The sequence below is a fragment of the Lonchura striata genome, chromosome 4 (genome assembly GCF_050655825.1).
Source record: "Lonchura striata isolate lonStrDom1 chromosome 4, ASM5065582v1, whole genome shotgun sequence".
Classification (NCBI taxonomy): Eukaryota; Metazoa; Chordata; class Aves; order Passeriformes; family Estrildidae; genus Lonchura; species Lonchura striata.
Genome location: NC_140706.1, coordinates 49815787 through 49843061, shown reverse-complemented (window position 1 = coordinate 49843061; position 27275 = coordinate 49815787). Strand labels below are relative to the sequence as shown.

The following is a 27275-nucleotide window of genomic DNA, read 5'->3' as shown; positions in this document are numbered from 1 at the left end:
GCCAGAAGTGGGGAGCTGCACAAGTCAGTTGGATGATGTGGGATGCTGTGGGCAGCTGGCTGGAAGCACAGCCCTTGCTGTGAAGCTCCACAAGTCACTTCTTGGTGAATGTAGAGGCAGAAGCCCTTGCCAAGATGGCACTGGCAGATCTGTGGGTCCCTTGTAATTCTAATTTTAGATGCTCAAAATAGAGCCTGATGCTAGTTGAGCAGCCAAATCAAATTCTTTCCTCGCAATAAATGTTGTGATTTTCTTTCTTCCAGTTTATTCAACGTGGACAACAGCTTGTGGCAACCCTGTGTGGCCATGTCTTCTGCAGTAGATGCCTCCCTATTGCCCTTGAGGCCGCTCACATGTGCCCAACCTGCTGGGTGGAACTGAATGCAGCAGTATATTTTCCCATTTATTTATGAGTGCTTCTCAGGAAAGACTGAGATGGATCTTGGACAATAGGCAGTGTAGAGGCTTGTTTCTTTATATATATAGTTCTTCCTCTATATAGTTTCATTTTTGCTGAATTCAATTTAAATAAAGTTTTGATTGATTTAAATATAGTCTGTCTGCTCTTCTGTGCTGGACTGTGCTGATTGTAGTTCTTGTGGCCAGTGTGTGTTGTACAGGGAAAAAGAAACACAGCCTGCTTGGGGTGAGAGGGATTCAATTTCTCAGGCCAGACTCTGGTGGACGCTTTGGGGAAAATGTCATGACTTTATTCCTCAGAAGATGGAAAGAGTAGCAGGTTGTGCACACATCGAAAGAAAGCAATGTTCTTTGACAATAACTGCTACATTAACAAACTGCTGCATTTAGTGCTGTAAGGTTTCATTAGAATTAGAATCTGGAGGCTTTCAAAGGAAGGTGTTTTTGAATGTCTGAAGTTGGTTACCATCTTTGAGCTGTTGGCAGTACAACTATGTTGTAGCTTCCTTCAATCACAGCAGTATAATCCTATGTTACACTGAAGAGGAATGCAACTGTCCAAAGATTTAGAAATTGGACATAAGAGAGGAAAGAAATGACTTATGTTATACAAAAGTAATAAAGAGGCACAGGCAGATCTCAGGTAAACAATGGGAGAGTAAATTCATTGTGCCACGAAAGAGAAAACTCAGATGACCAAACTGAACTGAGGTCCTCTGTGTGTTAAAAGTTGGTCATCTGTGTGGACATGAATCCTTAATTTTGGTTTTTCATCTTTGTCTTTATTGTATTATTTATCTGCTTCCTCAGTCATATTTCAAGATGTCCTAATATTGCCATATTTAGGTAGAGGTAGTAATAAACAAGGTTCAATGTAGCCCCTAATTTTTATGTGGCTTGGTCTTAATAAAAAAACGAAAACATTAGTATTAGCCTGATAAAGTGATTTTTTGATTTTTGTTTTTAATGAAACCTACTTGAGTTGTCAAAATTAAACTCAAAGATAATTCTTCAACAGACACAAATAAAATTATTTAATTACAAGACGGCCATAAATTTTAGACTGATGTTTTTTGGTTCTCATTTTTGCTAGACTTTTAGCTACTTGGTGGATGCAATGACAGTAAGCAGAAATGTCTTGTTAAATGATCTATATGTCTTTCTAAAAGCTATACTCCTAGGTGACATGCAATGCCACGTATTCTCATTAAAAGGAGCATTTAAGGAAACGATTTATGGTCAAGTAAATTTAAGTAATGAAATGGCACTCAGCTGATTTTATAATAGGTTTAAAGAGATGTTAGTATGGCTCAACACTATCAGCTGAGGCAATTTTCTTTTAAAATTTTGGTATAGGGTTAGGAATTAAAGCATTCCGTGTGTGTGTGTGTATATATATATATATATATATATAAATATATATATATATATATATATATATATAATTTTTAGAAGGTATTGATCTAGAAATGCACTGATTACCAAAAAGAAACTGAATAGTTAAAGCATTGGTTTCAGTTGTGGTGCATAGTTGTCAGCAGAAGGAAAAGCACATTTTCAGCTCATTTCATCATTGATCTGTAGGCATAGAAGAAATGGGGTATTTTGAGCTTTGAAGGCCAGACCAGAAAGACAGCATATTTGAATTGTTCATTTCTCATAATCGATGCTTTCGGATTCATACAAGGTGCTTAAATATTCATCTATTAAATGTATATTTGGAATTGCTTTAGTGTCTTTGCATTTTATATAAAGTATTAAATCTACTTTGGGATTCTTCAAAAAATGGAAAAGTCCCTACCCATTCTTCAACACCCAGCATGTTGTCAATTACCCAAAAGGATGAATTGCAAGAACAGAGAAACTTTTGTAAGAAATGAGCCACCTCATGTAGAGCCGGAGCTGAACATATCCTTGTGCTCTCCAGAGCCCCGGATCAATTTCCACCATTCTCCCCACACCCCAGAGCACCCAACAGGACCAGGGGCGGAGGAGCAGCCCTGAACCTGGCAGGGCTGAGATGGGTTCCCTGCTGCTCTCAGGAGCCACAGCCCTTCCTTCTGAACACAGGTCCCGAGGCAGAGTGGCTAGAAGGAAAAGTGAATACTAATTCTGCTTCTTCTGCTCTGTCACCTTCCGTAGTGGAGCAGGGCTTCAGGAGGAAGGTGTAATGAACAAAAAAAAAAAAAATTAAACTTTTGGGGAATGTTGTTAGCAATGTATGTATGAAAAGGGATGTTGTTGATACAAGTAACAAGTTATAATTGGATATGTAGTTAACAGGGTGTGGTTCAGGGTTGGATGTTGTGGGTACAAAGTAAGGTTTTATTAAAACTCAATAGTGTTGTGTATACTTAAAAGGGGACTGGAACCAGGCAGGAAATGCCAATCTTTGTGGAGGGGGGGCAGAGAAGCTTCTAGAAGTATAACATCGTAGAACACAGCCACAGCTTGGATTAAGACTGGAGGAGAGACCAACCACTAAGAAGCAAGAATCTCAAAATGATTGGCCAAGACGGCGCCAACTTATGGGGCCAGTCAGCAACAGAAAAAGAAATTTATCACAGCACGGATCCTGAGCGCCCCAATAAGGGAAGAAGAGGGAGACTTTAAAAGGCCTGGGGTGTGTGACACCCGGGTCTTTCCTTGGAGCTGGTATCCTTGGAAATGCCCCTAGGTATACAGTTACTAAGTTATTGAAACAGTCTACGGACTGGCCGGAGGCTTTGGCTTCCAGTTGTTCTTTCAGTAATAAACAGGCTTGCTTGTTTTTAATTAACTGGCCTGCTTTTTATTTCTTACTTTAAAGTTTTCATTGTAAGCCTGTCCATAACAACTGGGGCCTCGCCCTGGAGAGCCACACCCAGAGGCGGGTCTGGTGTAGGACTTGGATTTGGGAGGTGCACCCGGACGATTCCAGCTGACTGGATTCCTGAGGAGTACATTGGATCCACAGAGGGGCTGCTGTCTTGATCCTCAGGAACTCCTGGAAGCCTCAACAACTTAGAGTAGCCTTCCAGGCAGCGGGAGAGGTCCTCGCAGCACTTGGGTGAGCGGCACTTGGGTGAGTGTGCGAGGGGGATGGAGGGTATGGAAGGGTACACCCCGAATGGTGAGAGAGTGTGTGTGAGTGAGACGGGGCCGGCAGGCCAGACTCCCGGAGCGATAGTGGAAGGAAGCGAGAGGGCAGAGGACTGAGTGTGGTACCCTTGGGGCTCAGCCATCCCCAAGACCCCTGGGGTGGGCTGGATTGAGGGATTCGGTCCCAAGAGCACCCAGGGAACGCCTCGGAGTGAGGGGATACCCCTAAGAGGGCCACGGAGGGCTGAGTGCCCAGAGCTTCCCAGGGGTGGGTCTGGGAAGACCGTCCAAAGCCATTAAAGGTGACTCCCGTGGGTTCCCAGAAACCCAGTGCCTGGAAAGGTCCTTTGGAAGCAGGACCTCAGCGTCGGTGGTAGAAAATACTCCTAACCGGAGACCGACGATAGGGAGCCACCGGTTAGGGGAGTGTCCTCCTTTTTGGTAGGGGGGGATCGGAGTCCCGGACGAGGGGGGTAGGACCCCAATTCTCCGCACGGCCGGGCACGCGGGGCGGGCACGCACCTGGTCCTGCACGGGGTGGGCTGGGCAGGTGGATGCACCTGGTTTCGGCCACGCCAGGCAAGTTAGGGGGATCCTCCTGGCCTGGTGACTCGGAGCTGGGATCTCCTCCTACCCTGGCGAGCTCGGGTCAGGGAGAGGAGAACCTGCCTGCCGCAGGGAATTTGTTGTTTCCTTTTATGTGGTACTTCAGTTACATAGTTTTTACTTTTGAGTCCAGGACTACCTGGATGTAATTTATTGGTATCATTGCTTTTCTAGGTGCTGATTATTTGGGGATAGAAATGGTTATTGTTTAACTGTTTCAAGCTGAGTTAATTGTGTGTGTGTCGAAGGTCAGAGCACGGTGTAAGTGAGGTTCTGGGGTGAGGTGGTAGCCAAGAGTCCCCAGACCACTTACCGGACAGGGAGAATGAACTTAAAAAGCATTTTGTTAGAGAGAGAGTATATCTGTTTAGCGTACTGTTAGTTTGAAGGTAGAGGTATTAAAAATTATAAGTTGCTAAATTTTATGTTTGAGTTCAAGACTACTTGAACGCATTTAGTTGGTACAAGTTGGCTTTTGGAATATGTAGAAAGTTTAAGTCTTCATTTTGCAGCGAGTGGTGCTGGCAGCCGCGAGGCGCCGTTGGAGTGCGAGGCAGCGGCGGCTCAGAGGAGCCACTTTGCGGCCGGGCCTCCCTGGGAGGGGCCGCGGTGACGGGCGGGCATTGCCTGACGAGAAGGGGGCGGCCAAGGGGGCTAAGCCTGGCAGAGGGCCCTGGGGCTGCTTGCTAGCAGTGCTCCAGCTTGTGACCCTAATCATCAAGTTACAAGGAATGTAACCTATTTATTTATATGTGTGACTTGATTGCGATCGGAATCTTGTGGTCAGTTATAGCGAGTTATTTTATTCTTTTTGTTTCTATAGATTGTTTGTTTTATTGGATAATTTCATTACTTTTGTTTGTTGTATTAATTTCAATTACGAGAATGCCAATTTGGTATTTTGGATCATTACTAGTTATATTTAGTTTGATCTTTTTATTGTAATCTATTCAGATTGTTTGATTTAGTTGTTTCTGTTAGATTTATTTGGTACTTTAATAGTATAGTTTTATTTTGATTTTGCATTTTAATGGTTTTATTTCAGTTTATCAATTATTTTATTCAATTGTTTTACTAGACAAAAATTTGCCCAATTTAATTATTTAATTCCAATAATTCCATTTAATTATTTTATTTAAATTTGACAGTTGTGATTTCAATTAGTCTAATTCAATTATTCTCTTTCAATTGTACTAATTATTTCATTCTATTTCAATTATCTGAATTATTCTCATTTAAATCTGAACTAGGTTAAAGTTGCTATTTCAATTCCATTTGTTTTATTTTAATTGTTTTATTCTGATTTGTTTATTTCAATTGTTTTATTTTAATTGATTAATTATTTGATTGTTTCTATATAAATATATATATTCTATTTTTTATTTCAAATATATATTTTAATTGTTTTATTCCAATTGTTTTATTTCAATTTATTTCAATTGTTTTATTTCAATTCATGAATTAATTCAATTTTTGATATTAAAACAAAAACAAAACAAAAAATGATTCCAATTGTTTTATTCCAAATGTTTATTTTAATTGTTATGAAGAATTGTTTGTTTAAATTGTTTTATTTTAATTCATTTATTATCTTTATTAAGATTAATTATATAATTATTCAAAATTAGATCATCCTATTTTGTTCTGATAGTTTATTTCTAATAATTTTATTGAATTTTAGTAGTTTATTCCAGTTGTTTCTTTATTGCAATTGCACAATTTTAATTTCATAATTCTAATTAATTTCATTCTGATTGTTTTTCTTGAAATTCAATTATTTTATTTTAATTCTTTTATTTCAATTTTTTAAATTAAATGTCAACAGTTTTATTTTTGTTTGTTTTCAATCACTTGATCATTCCATCTGGTATTAATTACATTATTTTAGATTGTTAAATTCAATATTTTGGATAAAAGTTATTTTTGACCAATCAAGGTTCACATTGCTATATCAGTTTATTCAGTCAAGAGTAATTTCAATTGTCCTGTTTCACATAAGTGTAGATCCTTTCATTAGCTCATTTGACTTACTGCTTGCTAGGTTAGTTCGTTGTCCAGTTAATTTATAAAATGGGGCAGGGTACTAGTAAGAACTCCCGCAGGGGAGGGATTAAGAAGGGTAAGCTGAAAGAAATTCCACCCAGTAGCCCTTTAGGAGAAATGATTGAAAAGTGGGAAGGTGATGAGAAGTTTAAAGGATTATCTAAAATAAAGATGATACAATATTGTGTGGAAATATGGCCAAAAGAAGCTCTCCAGGAAGGGTCAGTTTACTGGCCTTGGTATGGTTCAAAGGACAGGTGGTTGTGTTTAGCTTTAAACAAATATGTGAATTTGAGGAAGAGTGTGAGTGAGGAAGAAACTAAGTATGCAAGTTGTTGGTTAGAAAGTGATACCCTGGAGGAAAAAACAAAAGGGTACAAAGTGTCAAAGGACATTAAGAATGTTAAAGACTCAAGGGAAAAGCCCGCAAGAAGGTGGGACCCTTTATCTTCCACCCTCTTCCCCTCCTGTTCCTCCGGCACCTCCTCTTGTCCAACCTGCTCCTTCAATACCTGCACCTGTCCAACCTACCCCTTCAGCCTCTCCGACTCCTCCCCATATTCTCTCCACACCATCAACAGGAAGTACATTAACAGCCCCAAGTCAGGTGGTTATAACCCCTGACTCCAGGATTAAGGTTTCGTCACATCCTCCAAACCTCCTCATAACCAGTGCTAACCAACCTCCTTCACAGAGTGTTGTCTTAACACCTCCAAGACACATAAATGAAACAAAGATTGAAGGGAGAGGGGGATTAGTAGCGAATAGTGATTGGCAGAATAGTGTGCAAGGAAATAAAGTTCAAGGTTGTAATTGTGGTAAAGCTGAAACAGCTAGTCCAATATCCCACCATTGTAACACTCGGTTTGAAACCAGTGTTGCTCAGGAGGAGAAAGGGCAGAAAGACTATTTCCCCTAAGGGAAGTTCCCATGGGAGGAGCCAATGGAATAGGGTTTGTGAATGCCCCATTGACAGCTTCCGAGGTGAGGAATTTTAAGAAAGAAACAAAGACCTTGGTAGAAGAATTGCACACCAGCTAGATCAATTCCTAGGTCCTAATATCTATACCTGGGAAGAATTAAATTCAATAATAGGAATTTTATTTTCTCCCGAGGAGATGCAGCTAATACAAATTGCAGGAATAAAAGTGTGGGAGAAATAAAATAGAACGGGCCACCCTGCAGATGTTCCCCCTGGGGAGGTTAAAATGCCCCTAACACCACCGGATTGGGACACAAATAATGAAGCAGGGCAGAAGAGTATGGGGGAGTATAGATCTTTGATCATAAAAGGAATCAGGAACGCAGTTCCGAGAGCAAACAATGTAAAGCTAACATTTGATAGCCATCAGGAAAAGGATCAGGCTCCAAGTGCGTGGTTAGCCCGGTTAAAAAGAAATTTTCAACTTTACTCCAGTGTGGATGCAGAAAGCCGGGAGGGAAAGGTACTCATTAGGGTACACTTTGTGGCGAGGCCTTGGGATGATATTAGAAAGAAACTGGAAAAGCTTGAAGATTGGCAGGAAAGGAGTTTAAATGAGCTATTAAAGGAAGCACAAAAGGTGTTTCTAAGGAGGAAGGAGGAGAAGGCGAAAATGAAGGCAAAAATCATGGTAGCAGTAGCAAGGGAAAGTCAGGGAAAGCCGGAAGAAACCCAAAAGGAGATAGAATGGCATAAGAGGGAGAGAAAACCAGACCAAAGAGGAGAATTTGAAAAACGAGAGTGATTTTATTGTGGTAACAGGGGTCATGTCAAGAAAAATTGTAAGCAGTTCATGAAAGACCAGAAGTTATACAGAGAAATTGAGATAGGAGTTGGAGAAGGAGAAGATTAGGGATGTCAGGGGCTCTGTTCTCTGAGGGCAGTAAAGGATTTAAAAGGGGAGCCCTTGATAAATTTAGAGGTTGGTCCTCAGAGAGAAGAATTTGAATTTTTAGTAGATACAGGAGCTGATAGGTCATGTGTTTTTAAGATGCCAGAAGGTAGTGTGTTGCTTCTCTTTGGACCACCACTTGTTGCTTTCGGTGGTCACTCGCCGCTGTCCCCCGTCCCTCCCCAGCCCCCCGGGACCCTCCGGCTATCTGTCCCCTTTGGGGCCGGGGTTTGCCGTGGTCCCGCTGCCCTGGGCTTACCAGGCAGCGGCTGGGTTAGCACGGTCCGAGCAGCAGCGTTGCCTCGGTCGCCGCTAGGATTCGAGATAAAGAGACCCAGAGAGACCAATGGTATGCTTGTCCAGAGAGATTGTATTGCTTGAACCATAGTAGGGACCAAAGGCCCCGGGCTATTGCCCAGATACAGTTTTATACAGCAAAAATTAAGATATAAGGTCTAAACAATAGAGACAGTGTTCAGCTAAGGCACATCAGAACCACCCCAGGGGCCAGGCCCAATGGGAACTGCTCAGGGGTGGAAAGAAGGGGGTTTACAGAGGAATGCTGAAGCAGGACGTTCCCGAAACAGTGGAGCATACATAAATGTATCTTTTCCCTCAGTTTACCATTCCCAAGGCCTTTCTAAAACAATGGGGCATACATGAATGTATCCTTTTCCTCAGTTTACCATTCCTAAGGCCTTTCTAAAACCTTCCTCCACACTACCATGCCAGCATGATAGCTACAATTCCCTCTTCTTTACTTAATAAGAAGAACAGTGCCTTGGGAGAAGGTAAAACTGTGGCTCTTAAACTGCAGTGTCTTTCTGCTTGTCATCTTCCCACCAATCGCTTTCTGTGGCGGCAGCAGCGATGAAAACCGGTGCGGAAGCCTTTGGCTTCGAGGTGATGACCTTGGAGACGATCCGCTTCAGAATCCCTGTTAGAGGGGAAATGCCGCGGGAGACAAGACTCATGATATCATGATCATCAAGTCTCAGTTTATTGTGACAGATTACACAGTTTATATATGTTTGTTAATTAGCTCATACATATTGCAAAAACCAAGCTCATGATTGGTTGCTATGTGACTTGTACTATTATCTTAAAACTATCTTTGTGAAAGATACATGCCTGTCTAGCTGGCCTTGCAGTTAGAACAGCTTAGTACTCCTTTGTTCTTCTCTATCTACTTCTACATACCAAGCAGTTTCAATATCCTGCTTTCTGCACATCATCTATTCTTCAGGGCCATGCGAACTTTGCAGCAGTCACGTAGCCCTCCCTATTTGGATTAATTTTACAGTATCATGTCCCTTGTCGTTCAACCATTCCTCTGTCAGGCTCTCTTCATATCCCCCGTTTTCCTTTTGTACAAGAAGGTGTGCATTCAGCATTTTCTGCAAAAGCTGCTGCATCAAGCCTTGCAAGCAAGTAAACACACAGGGCAAAACAAGCAAAAGTATCACAATTATGCTTAGAACTATTATGCTGTATTTGATAATGTCTCTTAACTATGGTCCGATCCCCAATCCTTTTAGCTATCTTTTTATATCTAATCTATCTTCTACCTTTAACTGTTGTGTTAGCTCGGTCAATTTTCTTATTTGCTTATGGATAGATGTAGAGTGATCAGATAAGTTCATACAGCACACTCCTTCAAATTCTTCAGAACTATGACCTTGGGCTAGAAGAAGTAAATTAGTGGTAGCTGCTCTGTTTTGCAGAACTGCATGACAGATACTACCTATATTTGTGGCAAGCTCACTTAACATTTTAGATGAAATATTAATTTATTTTTCTGTCCAGTAGGCTAGGATTTTTAATTGTGTGAGAGCTTGCACTGAAGCAACTCGTGGGGTGAAAAATGAGGTTAGTATTACAGAAGTGCACCCCACTTCATATTTCTCATGGTTTTGATTGTTCTGTTTAACATGAAAGGAACAAACTTAATTCTAAATACAAACTATATTTATGATAAACTTAATGTTATGCTTTTGATTATCTAATTGATTGTCCCTCTTTTTCTTTTGCCATTGAAAAGCAATGGTAAAATGAACAGAAAAATCACAGGCATTACTAAAACTCATTAAAACTTAGTAAAAAACGTCTATAACATAATTAAAAACACACCTATGAAAAAACCCAAAGTCTACAATCTTCTGTGGGTGAAACACAAATCTTTGCACAATCCACTTTTGCTGTGCATCCTCTGATTTACTTGTGGAGAGATTAGTGTTCTCTTGAAATTGATAAGTTTAACATTCTTCAATGAAATCTATCCAGATTCTGCACCTGCTAAAACACAAACAAACTCAACACTCCCCACAGGGACTGGAGGGTCCTCTCTCAATTCTGTTTCCTAAAATTTGCATGAAGAAATGGAAATATCAACATCTTTATAATAAACATGAAAAAACATCAAGAACAAAACAATGCATATAGTAAAGAAACTAACAACAAATAAAAATCAATTAGATAATACACAATTAATATTACATATAAAATCACAGTTACCAAGTGCTACACTATCAAATTGTCATCTCAGAGTCTGCAGCAGCTGATAAACCTTAAAACAACAGAGATTTGGATAAAACATGTCCGGATCATGTTTCTCCAAAACTCCTTTTGAGGCTCAGCTGCCTTATATGGTCAAATTGTCAAGCCAAAAGGACTTGAATACTTTTTGATGCAGAAAACACCTGGGTCAATCACACCATCCACGCAGAGCCAGAGCTTGGCCAGAGCTCAAACTCTAATTGGAGGATATGTTTTAACACATTATAAAACAAAAGTCCTAGAAATAACAGTTATAAGTAAAAAACCTTATTATTAAAAATTTATCAAACTATTAAATAATTGAACCTGTCTAAAATCTCTTTCAAGACAAAAATTCTCTAAATACAACAAACCCTTTCTTCAGAAATCTGAAAATTTGAAGTCTGAAATTTTGAATTAAAATTTGGATAATGAATTTTTAAAGGAAGATGAATTGCAGCTGCATAAAAGATTGGATAAAGAAAACACATGAGTAGTTAAAAAATCAAAAACACAGGATCCTGAAAAAATATCTTGTAATCAATCACCTAAAGAGACAATAAAACATATGAAAACTGACTGTAAATACTATAACAACACCTTAATACCTTAATACCTTAATAATAATTCTTATCACAAAAATCAGACAACTCGCATTTTATGATCAACCTATTAACAAGAAATGTTTAAAATAGTTTAAGACAATCCTTTTAAAGCACTCATATAACATTAGTAACAATCACTACTTATCATTACTTACAAAAACTTAACAATCACTATTTATCGTATTATCTATAAAACTTAAAAATCACTATTACTTATATTATTATCTATAAAAACCCAAAGACGGAGATTACAAACTCAATACTAAAATTCCATCAGATGACATTTTCTCAACTCTTTGTTTTCAGAGACATTTTTGGTAATTAAATCATTACTAAAATTTCTATCTTTATACAGTGATTTTTATCTATATCATATTTGAAATAACATTGATTCACATAATGTTCATCCTTCTTGGTATCTTGGAAAACACTCGGTCCTGCTGTACTTTTTCATTACGTCTCTGACTCTTGTAAGAAATTGGGAAGATGCTGTTGAAATTTTTGCTGTAGTGTCGCGATCCCGCCACCGGCGGCGCTGCTGCTCTCGGCGTTGTCGCTGCCATGGCAACCAGGACTGTGCCGCCATCTCCGCCGCCATTGCTGGGCGCTGCGGGGCGATGAGGGGCGGCGCCGCCTCGCTCCCGTCCTTGTTGTGTCACCTTGTGGATGGGAGAAGAGACACCCCCGCCACGGCCGCGCCCCGCCTGCTCCGGCTCCAGCGCGGCTGAGCCCCAGGAACGCCCCTCTCCCCCCTTGCGCTGCTGCTCGGCAACAAGGAGCCTTCCGTCTCTCGGCTGATGTCCGCTCCGCCCCGGGCTCGCCTCCGGCTCGGTGCTGGCCGGCCCCGCTCTGTCTGGCCCCGCGCCCGCTCCGTTCTACCTGATTCCCGTTCACAAAAAGTGAATTTGGGATCCCAGTCCCATTGCCATAAAGCAATTTGGATCTCAATTTCCAGCACCTCAATGCTACTAGTGTCTATGGGAGGTACAGGCATTTCAGAAGCAGAGATGGGAATGGGAAAATTTGTGAGAACCGGAGGGTTTGGTTCACTGGAGAGAAGCGAGGATTTACATTCCTTATTTTTCTCCAGAGCTGTCCGTATCACTTCCACCGCCCTCTTTTCTGCCTGACACATTAACAATTCGTTATCAACCACTCTCCAAAGTTTACTCATTTTCTTGCCCGGTTTATCCTCATCTAACACTAATTCCCACAACTTATCCCTATATCTTCTCCATTCTGAAAGTTTAGGAACACTATGGGGGTTAACGAAAAAGCCGTAAGACTCAGCATGATGCAATAGCGAAGGGAGATCCTTATCTAAGTCAATCCCCCTAATCTGCCTTTTTATAAGAGAAGCACTAAATAAATCATATGCTGCTTGCCTTTCCATGATTACGTCGGTACCGTTGCTGGCTCCTTCAGGCTTCGGCAGCACGTATCGGCTGAGCCCGCTTCTACGGTCACTCAGGGCGCGGAGAAGAGCGTTTTGCCTCTTCTCTTTATTTTCGCCGTCCTTCCAGCCGCAGGACCCGAACTCCAACGCAGCACCTCTCTCGCCTTAGGCTCGGATCAGGTCCCAGCTTTCGGGCGCCAGTTGTTAGAGGGAATGCCGCGGGAGACAAGACTCATGATATCATGATCATCAAGTCTCAGTTTATTGTGACAGATTACACAGTTTATATATGTTTGTTAATTAGCTCATACATATTGCAAAAACCAAGCTCATGATTGGTTGCTATGTGACTTGTACTATTATCTTAAAACTATCTTTGTGAAAGATACATGCCTGTCTAGCTGGCCTTGCAGTTAGAACAGCTTAGTACTCCTTTGTTCTTCTCTATCTACTTCTACATACCAAGCAGTTTCAATATCCTGCTTTCTGCACATCATCTATTCTTCAGGGCCATGCGAACTTTGCAGCAGTCACGTAGCCCTCCCTATTTGCATTAATTTTACAGTATCATGTCCCTTGTCGTTCAACCATTCCTCTGTCAGGCTCTCTTCAAATCCCAAATGCTAACAGAACTAAAAACAATGCAACTAGAAAGTAAAAGATGTCTTTTAAAAGAGACACTGCCGACCCAGAAAGATCCTAGTCTTTGAACAGAGTTTTAAACCAATCCTCATTTTCTTGCTTCATACTCCCAGTGAGGCTTCTCATTTTCTGAATGGACGAGTGGACACTCTGACTTTTAGATGACAGATCAAAACAACACAACCCATATAATTCTTTACATCCATGACCATGTGCCAACAGCAGGAAATCAATAGCTGTCCTATTTTGGAGGGTAGCCTTCCTGGTTATTTCCTCATCTTCTAGGAGGTCACTCAGGGCTGCTGATGTTAAATTTGCCTGCTTTGTCACCCAGCATTCTAGATTGCCTAATTCACTCAATGCTTTGGCTGCCGCAACCCATGGTAAAAACACAGAGACGGCAACTCTTTTGGATTTTGCCCAATGGTAAATTCCTGCATCACAATGTTCATCAAATTGACTTGCACTCCGCTTAGTAATCTTTTTCTCACCTTTTGCTTGCCCAATTGGAATTTGGGTCAGGTTGGGGGAAGCAAGGGTCAGATGCCCAAAAGTGCATGGACCTCCAATAAGACAAGAGGGGATTCCTGGGTATGCTCTGTCCCCACAGATAAGAAACATTCCCTTGTCCAGCTTGCGTGGACGGAAATCAGTGGTGGATGTAAATTTCAGCTTATAGACAGCTGTGCACCATTGACCTGCTCTGAATTCTACCTTGTCCTGTTTGACATGCTCATATAATTTTACTTCTTTGGTTGGGGAAAAATCAAATTGAATGCAGAATTCAGCTTTTGCAGAGCCTAGGAGTTTTAATTCCTGGGGCTCTCCCTCAGCAGTGGGCAAATGTGAGACCCATCCTTGCCACAAAATGAGGGGATTTCGCACTGGTGCTTTAACTTGTCCTGCACCTTTAGGTATTTTATTTTCGTTCACCTGCTTTTGCAAATGGACCAGATCAATTGGGAACTCATCCTCCTTACTTGGCACCCCTATTAAACATGTGGACATTGGATTTTCTGCTGAGGCAGTGGACAAACACATAAGATCTTGTTGCAAGGCTTGGGCTAGCGTGACCCACACATTTTTCTTGGGCTGTGGAACAATCCATGCATCCACCATGGAAGGGTAGATGACCATTCCCTGGAACTAAACGATGAGCAGGAATGTGGAAATTGACATTCTGCTAGTCTGAAAGAAAGATAAAATCATATAACAAAGTAAACTAACTCTGAAAAAGATACAATTTGCTCTGCCAGTATAAAGGAAAAATATTCCCCCCCCTCCCACTTTCCCCCCTTGTTGAGGAGGCCCTTCAGACCCTGGAGTCCTCGGGGTTGCTGCTGCTGTAGCAACCACCCTTTCCCGTGGTTTTATCACTGAGTCCTCTGTCCTCAGCACAGCTTTCCTGGTGCACTCCTCGATGAGCTGATCGAGTGTGGGGGGAGGCAATGATGGAAGAGCCAGGATGACTCGCTGACAGACTTCATTTGCATTTGTGGTGACAAGTTCTAATATAAGCTGGTCTTGGAACTCTGGATTTTGCACCCTTTTTTCCACAGAGGCTCGCACTCGATCCACAAAATCCAGGAATGGTTCTGCAACAGACTGCTTCAAAGCACTATAAGAAACAACAGGTTCTTTAGAAGGCATGTTAAAAAATGCACGTTCTGCTGCATCCCTGGACAGGTCCAACACTGCCCTGGGAATGCCTGCTGCTTGCTTTTCAGCTTGGCTCCAATCACCCTCACCCACTAGATGTTCTAAAGTGATTTCCTCATCCTCTGTATCTGTGGAATGACTTGGATTTTGCAGAATCTCTGGGAGGAGATGTCCTGCAAGCCTTTTCCAGGTTCTTTCCCACAATCTAAACTCAGACTGAGGGAGCAAGCAACTGAAAAGACGTTTCAAGTCAGCAGGGACATATGTTTTAGAGTTTAGAGTAGCTTTTAAAATGCTCTTAAAAAATTCACTTCTTTCCCCAAACTCACGCTTTGTTTTGCAAAGTTCCCTAATACTATCATACGAAAGGGGCTCCCATTTGGCGTTCTGTCCCCTGGCATTATAGATCACAGGGGTCAGGAACGCACGGTCGGTGTCTCTGACCAGTTCCCGGTTCCCCGCGCTGACAGTGTCGGTGCTGCCGTTGCCAGAGAGACCGGGAGAGGGAGAGGGAGGCGGGCCGGCTTGTGTGGGAGTGGCCGCAGCCGGCGGGGCCGTGTGGAGCGGGGCAGGGGGCAGGGGGTGGTGATGCAACTGCGAGGGGAGGAGCTGAGGGCTGAACCGGGGGCTGGAATGTGGGCTGGAATGTGGGCTGAACCATGGGCTGAACCGGGGGCTGGATCGCCGCAAGGGAGGAGGGGTTGGGATCGGGGACGGGCGAAGGAAGGGGTATGTGGGCTGGCACAGGGAGCACCGGGAGCACCGCGTGGCCGCCTCCATGTTTTGGTGGCTGCACGAGGGGGATGGGGGGTGCAAAGCATGGATTTTCAGCTGCGGGAGCGAAAGCAGGAGGCGGAGAAGGGTTAGAAACTAAATCTACATCTGCACGGTTAGTTTTTTCACCGCAGGGGGCGCGGGGAGACACAGGGGACGCAACAGGGCGCTTTTCTGCTCCCCGGGCGCACTGAGTGTCTGCACTCTCTTTCACAACATTGTAAATGAACAAAAACATTCTCATAAAACCTTCTTTCACTGAGGGATCTCCTGCCTTTGTCCTTTCACTCAGCACTGCACCCACACTCTTCCAAAATCGTCTTCTCTCACTACTTGCTCTGTTACCTCGGGAAAACTTACTGATAACCATCTGACAAACTCTTTCACAAGGCTCTTAGGAAATTTGACACCTGCACTCTGCAGGGGCTCCTGAACTTGCTTATAAATCTCTTTCTGCTGTGTAGTCAGCGTAACACCCATCGCTACCTTCACAGCAAATCTCAACCAATTACTGCAGCAAACCCCAAGTTCTAAAGCTACGACGGAGACTCCCGTCACACCTGCGCGCTGGCGTGTCCCCCCTCGGGCACAAGAGAGCCGATGTCTCCTGGCCGGGCCCCTGCCCCCCAGTACCGAGACTCACCCACTGCCGTCCTTTAGACACCGCTGCAGCAACGATTCCCGACTCCGCGGGCGGTTTTCCAGGTGTTGGGAGGTGCCGTCCGACCCGTGGAGACCGCGCCAGACAGAAATCGGCGTCTGTCTCCACGGCAACAGTCCCGCCGGGCTGTGTGGAGAGGCAAATGCCCCACCACCAGCGTGATCCAAGAGCTTCTCCCCGCGGAACTGACAGCCTGCGTGGCGGCTTATTCGCACCGCTCTCCGCTCTGTTGCTCGCGGTGACACTGCAAAGCATCTGGAAAAGCTCCTAGCCAGTGGGCTGTCCACGACGGCTGGGGCCTCGCTCGCTCAGACCAATGCAAAGCCCAACGTTGGTGCGCCGCTTGTTGCTTCTCTTTGGACTGCCACTTGTTGCTTTCGGGGGTTCCTTGCTGCTGTCCCCCATCCCTCCCCGGCCCCCCGGGACCCTCCGGCTAGCTGTCCCCTCTTGGGGCCGGGGTTTGCCGTGGTTCCGCTGCCCTGGGCTTACCGAGCAGCGGCTGGGTTAGCACGGTCCGAGCGGCAGCGTTGCCTCAGTCGCCGCTAGGATTCGAGATAAAGAGACCAAGAGAGACCAATGGTATGCTTGTCCAGAGAGGTTGTATTGCCTGAAGCATTGCAGGGACCAAAGGCCCCGGGCTATTGCCCAGATACAGTTTTATACAGCAAAATTAAGAGATACGGTCTAAACAATAGAGACAGTGTTCAGCTAAGGCACATCAGAACCACCCCAGGGGCCAGGTCCAATGGGAACTGCTCAGGGATGGGGAGAAGGGGGTTTACAGAGGAATGCTGAAGCGGGACTTTCCCGAAACAGTGGAGCATACATAAATGTATCTTTTCCCTCAGTTTACCATTCCCAAGGCCTTTCTAAAACAATGGGGCATACATGAATGTATCCTTTTCCTCAGTTTACCATTCCTAAGGCCTTTCTTAAACCTTCCTCCACGCTACCATGCCAGCATGATAGCTACAGTAGTGAACTTGGTAGAACAACTTGTAAAGTAAGAGGGGCAAGCAGTAGTCCATTTGAAGTACCCATAATTAAACAAGTAATAGTAAGAGGAAATTCAAGGGTAGGATGTGTTGATTTACTATTTATGCCTAATTTGAAGTGTAATTTACTCAGCCGTGATTTACAAATAAAGTTCTTTAGTTCCAAAAGAAGGGAAGATGGTAGCAACAATTATGAGATTAAATACCAAAGATGAGAAAGAAATAGATTCCCAGGTATGGGCAGAAGAAGGTGGTCGATGCTTATTAGATATACCGCCGATAAAGATAAAAATGAAACCCGAAATTACAACCATTCGAGTCCGTCAATACCCCATCTCAGCTGAAGGAAAACAGGGGTTAACTCCCATAATAAAAGGATTGATTCAAGATGGGACATTAGAGCCATGTATGTCACCCCATAATAGACCAATTTTACCAGTTAAAAAGTCAGATGGAACGTACCGATTAGTACAGGATCTAAGAGAAGTCAATAAGCAAACTGTAGCCAGATATCCAGTAGTGCCTGACCCTTACACACTGTTGAATAAAATACCACCAGAACATTCCTGGTTTAGTGTGATAGAACTTAAAGATGTGTTTTGGGCATGCCCATTAGCAGAGGAGAGTAGGGGGTGGTTTGCTTTTGAATGGTATGATGAGAACACAGGGAGAAAACAATTATATCAATGGACGCGATTGCCCCAAGGGTTTACTGAATCACCAAATCTGTTTGACAAGCATTGGAAGAATTATTAGAGCAATTTGAGTCAAAACAGAATACCCAGATTTTACAATATGTGGATGATCTATTCATTTTGGGGGAGCAAAAGGAAATAGTACGAGAACCTACCATAGAACTTTTAAATTTTCTGGGAAAAAAGGGCTTAAAAGTGTCAAGAGGAAAGCTCGAATTTGTAGAGCAAGAAGTAAAATATTTAGGACATCTAATTGGGAAAGGTTATAAGAAATTGGCAATGAGTAGAATTGAGGGAATCCTATCCTTGCCCTCCCCAAAAAAGAAAAGGGATGTAAGACAATTATTTGGCTTAGTTGGATACTGTAAATCCTGGATAGATGGACACACCAAGTTAGTTAAATTCTTATATGATAAATTGGTTGAGACCCAGACTTTTGAATGGACTGAAGAAGATGAAGGGAAATTAACAGAGTTAAAGGAAAGACTGATGAAAGCTCCAGGTTTAAGTTTGCCCAATTTGGAAAAACCTTTTGAACAGTTTGTAAATGTAGATGAAGGAATTGCTTATGGTGTATTAGTGCAAGAGTGGTGCGGAGAAAGGAAACCAATTGCTTATATGTCAGAATTGTTGGAACCTGTGGTGAGAGGCTGGCCCACCGGCCTACAGTCGGTGGCCGCTGCTGTGACTCTAATTGAGGAAAGCTATAAACTAACCTTTGGAGGTAGAATTAAGGTACATACCCCCCATGATATAACATTAATATTGAGCAAAAAAGCTAATCAATGGATTACGGACAGTCGATTACTTAAATATGAAATAGTACTAACTAATATTGATAGCATAGAACTTACAACTACAAAAGTGCAAAATCTTGCACAATTTTTATATGGAAAATCAGAAGGCCACCTTGAACATTGTTGTGAAGAATTAATGAATCTGCAGACTAAAGCAAGAGAAGAGCTACAAGAATTACCTTTATTAGAAGGGGAAGTGTTATTTATAGATGGCTCTTCTCGAACTGTAGAAGGGAAAAGGGTGTCCGGTTATGCAGTTATAGATGGGAAAACGATGAAAGTAATAGAAAAAGGAAAATTACCAACTAAATGGTCAGCTCAGTGCTGTGAATTGTATGCCCTATTAAGAGGCTTAATTTGGTAGAAATACAATAAAGGAACTATCTATACTGATTCCAAGTATGCTTACGGAGTTGTACACACATTCGGTAAGATTTGGGAAGAAAGAGGGTTTATAAACTCTAAAGGTAAAATGTTAATTCATGAAGAATTGATAAAGGAAATACTAAAAGCACTAAAAGATCCATTAGAAGTCACAGTAGTACATGTTAAAGGACATCAAAGGGGGACATCAATAGAAATGCAAGGAAACAATTTAGCGGATCAGACAGCAAAAGAGGCAGCTTTAGGAAAGGAAGAGTGGATATTTGAAATAGAAAAACTAAAAGAAATGGATGGGGAAGAAATTCCAGTATGCACAGAACAAGAGCAAAAAGAATTGCAAAAACAAGGGGGTGTGAGGGATGAATTGGGGAAATGGATAATGCCTGATGGGAGGCAAGTATTGAATAAAAACCTATCCTGTAAAATCCTAGAAATTCTGCATGCCTCTACACATTGGGGAACTCAAGCACTCTGTGATCACTTTTTAAGAACATATGTGTGCATTGGGGGTTTCGGGATAGCAAAAGCTGTAACAAAGGATTGTATGGCTTGTCAGAAAATAAATAACAAAATAATTAAGAAAGTACCTGTAGGGGGAAGAGAATTAGCTAAAAGACCTCTTCAGAACATACAAATTGACTTCACTGAATTTCCTCAAGTACAGAAGTTTAAACATTTATTAGTTATTATCAATCACCTTACCCATTGGCTAGAGGCTTTTCCAATAGTAAAAGCAACTGCAGAAACTGTTAGTAAAATTCTGCTAGAACAAATTATCCCACGTTATGGTATAGTGAATACAATAGATTCAGACAGAGGGCCTCATTTTACTGCTAGAATTTTACAAAATGTAATTGAAACACTTGGTATGACTTGCAAGTTGCATACTCCTTGGAGGCCCCAAAGCTCAGGAAGGGTAGAGCAAGCTAACCAGACCCTGAAAATTATACTTACCAAGTTAGTAGATGAAACAAAAATGAATTGGGTAAAATGCCTCCCTTTAGCCCTGATGAGAGTGAGAACAAAGCCTAGATCTGATATGGGTATTTCCCCTCACAAACTGATGTTTGGACTCCCATTTTTGATTACCTCACATTGTATGGGGACATATGAAGAAGGGGAAAAAGGTGTGAAAATTTACCTAAAAACAATTGCAAAAACATTAGAAGAGTTAAGGAGGAATGGATATTTCCCCCAAAGTACTGCCATTGATTTTAAAATCCATAAATACCAACCAGGAGATTGGGTATTAATTAGATCATGGAAAGAACAGCCATTAACCCCCAGATGGGAAGGCCCATACCAAGTTTTATTAACTACCGAAACTGCAATAAGAACTCAAGAAAAAGGGTGGACCCGTGTCACTAGGGTCAAAGGTTCAGTTTCTGCTCCCACAGGATAGACTATGGAAGACTCTACTAACACCAAGTAGCACCTCTTTTTTTATAAAACGTTGTTCTAACGTTGTAATCTATGAACTGTTATTTAAAGATATTATTTATAAACTTGTTATTTAATATCCTATTTAATCCAGTATTAGTGTTAAAGTTAAGATAAAGAGCTATTTAAATATTTATTGTAATATTTATTATTAAAGTGTTACTATTTAGAATATTTATTGACAGTTTTGGATAAAATGTTAATAGAAACTAATTGCACTTTCTGGTATTTCTCATTACAGAATCTGTGACAAGGAGTCTCCATAAGATAGAGCATTCTCCCACCATAGTAGCGATCTGACCCTAAAACGGGAAAAAAATAACAAGTCAACACACAAAAGAGTGGAGTAAGATGAGGATACCGGTAAGAATGTCAGCACAGGGGGCAAGCCCAGATCAGGTGACAGTACTCTTACCATCTGAGGCTGACCAAGGACCACGAGAGTCAAGAGAGTAACCTGTACTGCACCCCCATGGGTGCTGATAGCAATAGTGACTGCGAGTCTCCAGGAGAGCTCACCGAACTCCTGTGATAACTGCTATCATGCTATCTATACCGGGAATGCGCAGAGCGCAGTTCTCACATTCCACACTAATCTTAGCCCTGAGTGTGTTGACTTGTCACAATTACAAACCCGTGTAAAAGATGGAAAAACCTACTGGCTATTTGAAAATGAAGGGACCCATAAACAGAAACTAATGGAGGAATCCCCTACAAGGGAGAAATGGTTATGCACTGATAAGAAACCAGGGAATAAGGTCGTTAAAGGATTGGACTTAATACAAGAGAAAGAGATAAGAGGGGTGATTAAACCAGGAGTAGAAACAAAATTAAGGAATTGAAAGAATTTGATTTTAGATCTGGTAGAAAGAATTAGCCATGGGTTCAATGTGTCAAATTGCTGGATATGTGGGGATACCAGGACATCAGAAATATGGCCCTGGGAAGGAATCGCACTCAGCCCTCAAGAAACTCTAAAACTGATGAAGAATCTAAATAGACACTGACAACCAGACATCCGAAACGAGGAAGAAGTTTGGAACTTAAAGTCCGAGGTAATCGGGGAAGAATGTATATGGAGAAGGGAACTGAAATTTCTTTCCTATGCAGGTGAACTGTCTTGTAAAAAGTATCTAACTGCTAATGATACCCATGAGTGGTGGATTCCCAGAGTAAATATCTGCATTGGGCGCGAAAACAAAAATCTGGCTCAAGCTGTTCTTATATACAAAGAGAATAACTGTGTAAGTGTCTAGCTAAAAAACCAAATCCATATCAAGATGAACCTAAGTCATCTAAATTTTGGAATAAGACTGAAGTTAAAAACACCAGATCACTAAAATTCTGGAAAGCCCCAAAAGGATTGTTCTGGATTGTTCTGGAAAGATGGCATATGTGATGCTATCAAAAGACTAGAAAGGGAGTTGTACATTAGGTGTAATAAGACCGTCATTCTTTCTACTCCCAAAAGAGGACCATCAAGGTTTAGGGTTACCCCTCTATGATGAGTTAAAACGTAAAAAGAGAGATCTAAGTGGAGGAACACAGAGTTGGGGGGAGGAAGATGGCCCCCAGAGAGAATTATTGAAACCTATGGCCCTGCCACCTGGGCACAGGACGGTTCACGGGGGTATAGAACCCCCATTCATATGTTAAACAGAATTATAAGGTTACAAGCACTTCTAGAGATAATTTCTAATGAGACAACTTTAGTTCTAGACTTGTAATCAGTGCAGAGCCGCCAGATGAGGACTGCCATATATCAGAACGGGCTAGCCTTGGACTACCTGCTGGCCGAAGAAGGAGTGGTATGTGGAAAGTTTAATTCATCTGAATGCTGTAGAAAAACTGATGATCATGGGGACCTAATTAAAAATATAACCACCAGGATCAGAAAATATGCACATGTACCTGTGCAACGATGGACCCCATTAATAAAAGCTAATTGGTGGGATAACATCTGGAATAGAGAATGGTAGAAAAAGATGCTACTTATAGAGGGAGGGGCACTCATAAGTTTAATTTTCCTTCCTTGTTTAGTACCTTGTCTTATCAGAATGATTAACAATATTGTCCAGACTTATCTTGAAAGGTTAACAGATGAAAAAATTATGGTGATGAAAGAAAACCAAGAAGAAAAGGAATAGAAAGTGCAAAAGAGATGTATGAGAAATACCAGAAGTTAAAAGAGTTTTACAGAAACTATGAAAGTCCAGTTTGATGAGTTAAGGTTGATGCAGGCTAAAGCTTGATCAAAGAATTAGAGGGGGGATTGCTATGAACAACAAAAAAAAAAATTTAAACTTTTGGGGAATGTTGTTAACAATGTATGTATGAAAAGGGATGTTGTTGATACAAGTAACAAGTTATAATTGGATATGTAGTTAACAGGGTGTGGTGCAGGATTGGATGTTGTGGGTACAAAGTAAGGTTTTATTAAAACTCAATACTGTTGTGTATACTTAAAAGGGGACTGGAACCAGGCAGGAAATGCCAATCTTTGTGGAGGGGGGGCAGAGAAGCTTCCAGAAGTATAACATCGTAGAACACAGCCACAGCTTGGATTAAGACTGGAGGAGAGACCAACCACTAAGAAGCAAGAATCTCAAAATGATTGGCCAAGACGGCGCCAACTTATGGGGCCAGTCAGCAACAGAAAAAGAAACCTATTACAGCACGGATCCTGAGCGCCCCAATAAGGGAAGAAGAGAGAGACTTTAAAAGGCCTGGCGTGTGTGACACCCGGGTCTTTCCTTGGAGCTGGTATCCTTGGAAATGCCCCTAGGTATACAGTTACTAAGTTATTGAAACAGTCTCTGGACTGGCCGGAGGCTTTGGCTTCTAGTTGTTCTGTCAGTAATAAACAGGCTTGCTTGTTTTTAATTAACTGGCCTGCTTTTTATTTCTTTAAAGTTTTCATTGTAAGCCGGTCCATAACACCTGGAGCAAAGCAAAACTCCTCAGCCCTGTTGGGAAACTCTGGTAGAGGAGCATTGGAACCCTGAAAATGTCAAGACTTCAGAGACTTGAAATAATGAGCTGAATTGTTAGACTTTCCACAGTCTGGAAAAAAACCCAACAAATTTTGATTCTTTTTTAATGGCTGTTTATTAGGGTTAAAGTTCAAACACTCGGATAAGAGTTAAAACAGCAACAGACTCATAGACCAGAAGGAGGAGGGTTAAGGAAGGGTTTAAATTTCTTTCTGACTTGGGGAGGTGTGGTGTGATGGGGTTTCTTTAGCCGCAGAAAGGCTCCAGTGATGCTCGGCTTGCTCAGGCTGAGGGCGCGGGAGGTGCAGCTCTGCCCCTGCTCTGCCCCTGCCCTGCCCCACGTGCGGAGCTGTGCCCAGCTGTGCCCAGCTGTGCCCAGCCCAGCAGGATGTGCCTGTGGAGCAGGGCCGGAGGAGCCGTAGGGAGGTGTGGGGGCCTGGAGCACCTGTCCCCTGGCCAGGCTGGGAGAGCCGGGGCTGTCCAGCCTGGGGAGCAGCCGGGAGCGGGGAGGCCTCACTGCGGCCTTGCGGTGCCCAAAGGGGGCAGAGAGCCATGGGGAAGGGGAAGGGCTTCAGACGAGAAGGGGAGATTGGGATCGGGTGTTTGGCAGAGCTGAGGGGGCGGTGAGACATTGGAACGGGCTGCCCAGAGAAGCTGTGGCTGCCCTGTCCATGGGCCGCTCCAGGCCGGGCTGGGCAGGGCCCTGAGCGCCCTGACCTGGAGGGCGGCAGCAGCAGCAGGCGATGGCTGAGCTGCCTCCATGGCCTTCTGGAACTCCGTGGGTGAGCACTGCGGCCATCAGTTCCCTGGGCATGGAACGTTGCCACCGGTTGCCAGGGGCACTCCTGGTTCCATGTTCTGTTGGCACGGAGTCTGTTGAGCCAGTTGAGGGATTCTCTGCTGCGCAGCAGACGCAGAGCATCCCTCTTCTCCATCCCACAAGGGATTAGAGAGCGATTTGCTGACTTTTGCGAGCCAAACTCTGGACTGACCGTACAGGTGAGTGCAGACAATTCTTGGAAAGGCTTCTGATGCTGAGGGGCTGGGCTGGGCTGCAGGATGGGCTGCAGGTGGGCTCAAGTACCAGAGTCATGGACTTCGCCTCTAGCTTTGGACAGGAACTGGAGACTTGGGAATGGGAGTCTTAGGGCATGGGAGTGTTCAAGAAAACTGGCAATCCAAATGGATAATCTCGCCTCTACTTTTCTGATAGGTTTGGAAGAGCAGTTTTCTGTCACGCCAAAAAATCTGCAGTGGGCTGCCTAAAGGAACCGAAGGGATTGATAACATCCCTGACATTCCTTTTTTGGAGTTTGTCCCGCTTATTTTGGTGGTTGTTTTTGATCACAAAACACCATGAGCTCAGTAAGTATTTTGCAACTCAATGCAAATCTGATTCTTGAAACGTTTTCCAGGGTAGGTCTAGAAAGCATTTCAAGAGTTTGTAGCAAATGCAGAGGAACAGAAACCTTTGAAATCTTCATGTAACTTGATGTTCTGGAATTGGGAAGGTTTTGGATCTCTGTGGGTGTTAGCAGTAGTGCAGAAATGCTTATGGTGTGAGCAGCAACCTGCTGGAATTGGGAACTGGTGACCTCATTTTCAAGCCATTGGGACAGGCTCTTTCTCGGGGAGGTGGCTTGTCAGAGATCAGGGGTGCTGTCTTTTCCCTGATGTGATGTGCTCGGGTGGAAATGGCCCATAGCAGCATTTGGTGTGTATTCCAGCCTTTGCAGGAGTGTTTTCTGAATCCTTGTGTGCTGCCATTGGTGTTGTAAAGCCCAAGGGCCATGTTAATATTAGTGGCAGAGAAAATGCTAAGGCTTTGTTCCCTGCCAGCGTCAGCGAAAGCGCCGTGGAGGAGCAGTTGATTCCAGACCAGCTCGGAAACGGAGCCGGCTGCTGCCCTCCAGCGCAGGTGGAACTTCACAGACGGAGCCAACAGACCTTGAGGAAAGTGGCACACCTGCTTCTGAGCCCGGTAAGAACAGAAGCGGCTTCTGGAGGGTGGAAGACCATCTGGCCATGTGCTTTTGCCAGTTTCTAGGCCCTTTACTGGGGAGGAAGGGAAACCTTGGGATTGGGGAAGCTCCTGGTATGGCATCCCTAAACAGCAAGCCTTCTGAACATGGTTTTGGTTTGTGACTGAGATCATTATTGCTGCTGCTTGTTATTGCTGCTCTTAGTGGCTGCAAGTGGGAGATGAGCTGTGTAGGAGAGGTCCTCCAGTGCTGCTCAAACACCTGAACGTGTGTTCTGATGAGCTGGCAGTCACTGCAGCTGCCACAGTGGAGGGTGGCAAGCTGAGTTTGAGATCTCCCAAGCTGGATGGAGACGAGGAAAATCTGTCATTAGCTGTGACCAATCCTTCTGGGGAATATATACAGCATGATACTTTAAAATTAGGATCCCCTCTATGATTAGAGTTTTGGTGGGACTTTTTTTCCACTGTGTGCTAAACATTCCCCTATATGAAATGAATAATCTGTTGATGCGAACCTCCTGTTGTCGTCCAATAGAACTTGTGATGAGCACAGCTGCTCTTCCACTTGTTTTGCCCCTTAGCGGACAGGGCCAGCTGTGCTCCATATGCACTGTTGAGGGCAAAGCTTGAGTGAAATTTTGGACCTATTCTTGAAAAAAAAAAGACCTAAAGCACAGTAAATCCATCCTGAGCCTGTTCCACACTGTCAGCCTATTTCATTCCTCTGTAATCTCTGATCTGACTCTAATGTTCTCATTTTCAATTGGTGAAGAAGTTATAGATCTCACAGGTGAAGACACCATAGATCTCACAGGTGAAGATGAAGATGCCATAGATGTGGCAGGTGAAGAAGGCATACAGCTCAGACATGAAGACGCTATAGATGTGACAGGTGAAGAAGGCATACAGCTCAGATATGAAGATGCTGTAGATGTGGCAGGTGAAGAAGGCATACAGCTCAGACATAAAGATGCTGTAGATGTGGCAGGTGAAGAAGGCATACAGCTCAGATATGAAGACGCCGTAGATGTGGCAGGTGTAGAAGGCATACAACTCAGGTATGAAGATGCCGTAGATGTGCCATATGAAGAAGTCATACAGCTCAGATATCAAGACACCGTAGATGTGACAGGTGAAGAAGGCATACAGCTCAGATATCAAGATGCCATAGATGTGACAGGTGAAGAAGGCATACAGCTCAGATATCAAGACGCCATAGATGTGACAGGTGAAGAAGGCATACAGCTCAGATATGAAGATGCCATAGACGTGACAGGTGAAGAAGGCATGCAGCTCAGATATGAAAATGCCGTAGAGGTGACAGGTGAAGAAGGCATACAGCTCAGATATCAAGACTCCATAGATGTGACAGGTGAAGAAGGCATACAGCTCAGATATGAAGACGCTGTAGATGTGACAGGTGAAGAAGGCATACAGCTCAGATATGAAGACGCTGTAGATGTGGCAGGTGAAGAAGTCATACAGCTCAGATATCGAGACGACATAGATGTTACAGGTGTAGAAGGCATACAGCTCAGATATGAAGACGCCGTAGATGTGGCAGGTGTAGAAGGCATACAACTCAGGTATGAAGATGCCGTAGATGTGCCATATGAAGAAGGCATACAGCTCAGATATCAAGACACCGTAGATGTGACAGGTGAAGAAGGCATACAGCTCAGATATCAAGA

General features: G+C 43.1%; 1 long non-coding RNA gene across 1 annotated transcript; it reads right to left on the bottom strand.

Moving 5' to 3' along the window:
* Positions 1 to 12792: 12792 nt before the first annotated feature.
* On the bottom strand, positions 12793 to 16839 carry LOC146767630 (uncharacterized). Its single transcript, XR_014954870.1, has 2 exons — positions 16279 to 16839; positions 12793 to 14820 (listed from the first exon to the last, which is right to left on the bottom strand). It is a non-coding gene; the product is annotated as an uncharacterized LOC146767630 (long non-coding RNA).
* Between the last annotated feature and the right edge of the window lie 10436 nt (positions 16840 to 27275).